The sequence below is a fragment of the Schistocerca americana genome, unplaced genomic scaffold, assembly GCF_021461395.2.
Source record: "Schistocerca americana isolate TAMUIC-IGC-003095 unplaced genomic scaffold, iqSchAmer2.1 HiC_scaffold_457, whole genome shotgun sequence".
Lineage (NCBI taxonomy): Eukaryota > Metazoa > Arthropoda > Insecta > Orthoptera > Acrididae > Schistocerca > Schistocerca americana.
In genome coordinates, this window is record NW_025726189.1 from 97,501 (window position 1) to 102,500 (window position 5,000).

Genomic DNA, 5,000 nt, shown 5'->3' on the forward strand with positions numbered 1-5,000 from the left:
CCGCCACCACGTCAGGCTTGCGGATGCCCTCAGGTGTTCGGAGGTGGGGCTCCACAGAGACATTGAAGCCCCTCTGCGCGAGTCCACGGGCGACATAACGCACTACAGCGTCATGGCGCTTGACCCGGGACCCGTGCGTCCTAAAGCAAGCCTGAAGTACGTGGTTGGCGGTCTCCACGGCCTGGCACCCCGCGCGGCATCTGGTGTCCGCCTCCCGCCCGCGACTGCGCCGTGCCTTCGTAGGGAAGGCGTTGATGCGGGCGCGGAGGGCGTCGATGTATTCACGCCCAGATAGCAGGCGACTGGTGTCGGCGACCCACTGATGTTGGCCACTGACGGCGGCAGAAGATGAGAGCGCCGCACCGTCAATGGCGATGTGTAGGCGCGCCGCCCACATTTCCCCAACCTGCGTTGACGATTTGAGGAGGTGGCCCTCCCACATTAGGTGGCGCTCCAGCACCTCAATCTCACGCTGCACCTCATCCATGCCTGCACCGTCGCAGGCTGGCCCTATCTTCTTCAGCGCCAGGAGACGGGACCGACGGAGGGTCGGACCCATCCATCGGCAAGATGGAATGCCGAGGCCCCCCTGGGCAACAGGAGCGTGGAAGTATCCCAGGGGGGTGTCCGCCGGAAGGCGGAACCATCTCCTGACGGCGGCCCGGATGGTGACGTCGGCCGACTTCAATGCACCCACCCGGGTGCGGCTGAGGGCCAGCCCGTGGTACAGGCCAGGGAGAAGTACGTTGGTGAGAGCGTGGAGGCGCTGTTGCGGCTTCAGCGGAGCTCGGGAGATGACGTCAAGCTGCTCCACCAGGTGGCGACGTGGATTGAAGACACAGCGACCCGCCGTGGAAAATTGCAGCCCCAGGTACCGGAAGGTTTCACCCACACGCAGGGCAGGCATGGTGGTATTGCCTGCTGTGAAGGTGACATTGCTGTCCACCTTCACCTTCTTCTCGCGCCCTGACGCGACTAAGGCGAGGGTGAAACACTTCCGGGCGTTGATCTGCAGCCCCAGGTGGGCGAGGGCTGCGGTAGCTGCGTCGATGAGGGACTGCAAGCCCCTCGGGGTCGCTGCAAACAGCAAGACGTCATCTGCAAAGGCCGCAGCGTTGACTCTGCGACCGAGGATCCGAGCTCCGATGTGGGAGGGCAGTTGGCCTAAAACGTAGTCCACCGCAAAGTTGAACAGGAGGGGGGAGAGGGGATCGCCCTGGCGAACGCCCCGTGCTGGCTGCACAGACACGCCCACGCCGGCGCCGTCCGCTATCACTGTCGTGCTGCCCTCGTAGCACCGCTCGACATACTCGACAAAACAATCCGGCAGGCCATGCGCCTTCAGCACGGGGCGAAGGGCAGCATGATCTACCGAATCGAATGCCTTAGATACGTCGATCGATGCCACAAAGACAGAGCGGCAGGAGCGAACTGCGTCGGTGAGAGCAGTGTCCAAGATGAAGGTATTTTCCAACATCCCATCCCGAGGGATGAATGCCCGCTGACGTTCGTCCACAGCACATGCGCGCATCAGGCGTGACGCGAGAACCTTGTGAAAGGTCCGCGCCAACACCGAGCAGACCGTAATGGGGCGAAAGTCAGCGGGGGATGTTGGTGCAGCCGTCTTCGGGAGAAGGGACGTTCGCGCGCGAAGCAGGCGTTCCGGAAGGGCGCGGGCCAGAAGGAAGAGATTCATCACTTTCACCAGGACTTCGTGCGGCAGGCGCCGCAACTCCGCTGGGGTAAGGCCGTCCGGCCCAGCTGCTGATCCCCTGGGCGGCAACGCGGCGGCGACCTCCTCATGTGTGACCGGCCCCCATAGGCACTCAAGAGCGACAGGCTCCGAGTGCGGGAGGAGGCGGTCACGAATGAAGCCCGCGGTGGAGACGGGCTTCTTAGTGAAGAGGTCCGCCCAGAAGTCCAGCAGACCAGGGATGGCAGGTGGCGGCTGGAGCAGGGTGCCATCCAAGAGGCCGCGCACGCAACGTGCACGCGACCGTCGGAAGGCATCCTGCGTTCTCGCGTATTCCCAGCGGCGCCGCTTGCGCTTCTGCGTCGGCGGCGCGGCAGGCGGCCGCTTCGATGGTTGGCGCGGCCGCTGTCTCCTGGTGATCGATCTCTCCCCTCTGGACCCGACCGACGCAAGGGCATCCGGGAGCATGCCCAGGATGACATCGGGCGGCGTGCCCCGCCCCAGATCTATGACTCGATCCAGGGCAGAGAAGCGCTGGGCGGAAGCGGGTAGCCCCGCCAGATGCTCCCAGATGGCGGCGTCAGTCGGCCCCTCCGGCGGCGGCCCGGTGGTGTCGGCCGCGAAGTCCTCGGCTGCGTCGACGGGCGGCGCAGCGGCCTCGCCCGCGTCAGGCAGCGGGCTCGCTGCTCCCCGGCGGGACGCCGGCTCTTCCCCCCGACCGATCTCAAGCGCCTCCATGAACTGGCGGACAAGCTGCTTGTGGGCAGCTTGCCGCCGTCGGCACTTGATTGCCTCAAGCGTTCGGTCGGGGAACATTCTGATGAGCTCTTGACTTACAAAGAAGAACCGGGCGTCCCTCTCGAGGAACAGTTCGGCCTCCGCCTTGGCGAGCGACAGGACTTCTTCCTCCGTCCACCTCGCGCGATGCCTCTCCGTGACGATCTCCGCGTTGGCGGCCGCAAGGTGTTGGCGGCGGCGATGGACCCCGAGACCGTTCTTGGTGGTGAAGCTGCGGTGGCACTCACTACAGGCGTATACAGCTGCAAAAGTTACAAGATTTTCGGCACGGCCGGTTGGCCGGCTAGGTGCTGGGGGAGTTGGGGTGGCACCTTCAGCGGAAGGGCCACCGCTTTTTCTCTGAATACTGCCCCCAACTAAAAAAAAAGGGATAGTGCGAGGGGGGGCTGGTAACCCCCCCAAGCCCCTGGTGCGGTCTTCCACTCTGCGAAAATCAGCGGGCCCACGAGAAGGGGAGAAGACCGCAGGAGAGGAGAGGCTAAGAGGGCTAGGCCCATGTATTGCGCATCACTCTCCCTGTAACCATAACCCAAGGAAGGCACCTCGCAGCAGCAGCACGACTACATCAAGACCGCACTTCGAAAAGCCAAGTCCGGATGCAGCCACACCGCCGCCACTTGGCCCCCTTAAGAGAGTCATAGTTACTCCCGCCGTTTACCCGCGCTTGCTTGAATTTCTTCACGTTGACATTCAGAGCACTGGGCAGAAATCACATTGCGTCAACACCCGCTAGGGCCATCGCAATGCTTTGTTTTAATTAGACAGTCGGATTCCCCCAGTCCGTGCCAGTTCTGAGTTGATCGTTGAATGGCGGCCGAAGAGAATCCGCGCACCCGCGCGCCCCCGGAGGAGCACGCTAAGGCGGACGCGGCCTCGCAGCAAGGAAGATCCGTGGGAGGCCAAGGCACGGGACCGAGCTCGGATCCTGCACGCAGGTTGAAGCACCGGGGCGCGAACGCCGCGCAGGCGCGCGCATCCTGCACCGCCGGCCAGCACGAGGCCAACCAACGGCGAGAGCAGACCACGCCCGCGCTAAACGCCCGCACTTACCGGCACCCCTACGGCACTCACCTCGCCCAGGCCCGGCACGTTAGCGCTGACCCACTTCCCGACCAAGCCCGACACGCCCCGATCCTCAGAGCCAATCCTTATCCCGAAGTTACGGATCCAATTTGCCGACTTCCCTTACCTACATTATTCTATCGACTAGAGGCTCTTCACCTTGGAGACCTGCTGCGGATATGGGTACGAACCGGCGCGACACCTCCACGTGGCCCTCTCCCGGATTTTCAAGGTCCGAGGGGAAGATCGGGACACCGCCGCAACTGCGGTGCTCTTCGCGTTCCAAACCCTATCTCCCTGCTAGAGGATTCCAGGGAACTCGAACGCTCATGCAGAAAAGAAAACTCTTCCCCGATCTCCCGACGGCGTCTCCGGGTCCTTTTGGGTTACCCCGACGAGCATCTCTAAAAGAGGGGCCCGACTTGTATCGGTTCCGCTGCCGGGTTCCGGAATAGGAACCGGATTCCCTTTCGCCCAACGGGGGCCAGCACAAAGTGCATCATGCTATGACGGCCCCCATCAACATCGGATTTCTCCTAGGGCTTAGGATCGACTGACTCGTGTGCAACGGCTGTTCACACGAAACCCTTCTCCGCGTCAGCCCTCCAGGGCCTCGCTGGAGTATTTGCTACTACCACCAAGATCTGCACCGACGGCGGCTCCAGGCAGGCTCACGCCCAGACCCTTCTGCGCCCACCGCCGCGACCCTCCTACTCGTCAGGGCTTCGCGGCCGGCCGCAAGGACCGGCCATGACTGCCAGACTGACGGCCGAGTATAGGCACGACGCTTCAGCGCCATCCATTTTCAGGGCTAGTTGCTTCGGCAGGTGAGTTGTTACACACTCCTTAGCGGATTCCGACTTCCATGGCCACCGTCCTGCTGTCTTAAGCAACCAACGCCTTTCATGGTTTCCCATGAGCGTCGATTCGGGCGCCTTAACTCGGCGTTTGGTTCATCCCACAGCGCCAGTTCTGCTTACCAAAAGTGGCCCACTTGGCACTCCGATCCGAGTCGTTTGCTCGCGGCTTCAGCATATCAAGCAAGCCGGAGATCTCACCCATTTAAAGTTTGAGAATAGGTTGAGGTCGTTTCGGCCCCAAGGCCTCTAATCATTCGCTTTACCGGATGAGACTCGTACGAGCACCAGCTATCCTGAGGGAAACTTCGGAGGGAACCAGCTACTAGATGGTTCGATTAGTCTTTCGCCCCTATACCCAGCTCCGACGATCGATTTGCACGTCAGAATCGCTACGGACCTCCATCAGGGTTTCCCCTGACTTCGTCCTGGCCAGGCATAGTTCACCATCTTTCGGGTCCCAACGTGTACGCTCTAGGTGCGCCTCACCTCGCAATGAGGACGAGACGCCCCGGGAGTGCGGAGGCCGCCGCCCCGTGAAGGGCGGGGAAGCCCCATCCTCCCTCGGCCCGCGCAAGGCGAGACCTTCA

General features: G+C 62.6%; 1 pseudogene; it reads right to left on the bottom strand.

The window, feature by feature from the left end:
* Positions 1–5,000, bottom strand: part of LOC124583379 — a 7,956-nt pseudogene that overhangs the window by 1,956 nt on the left and 1,000 nt on the right.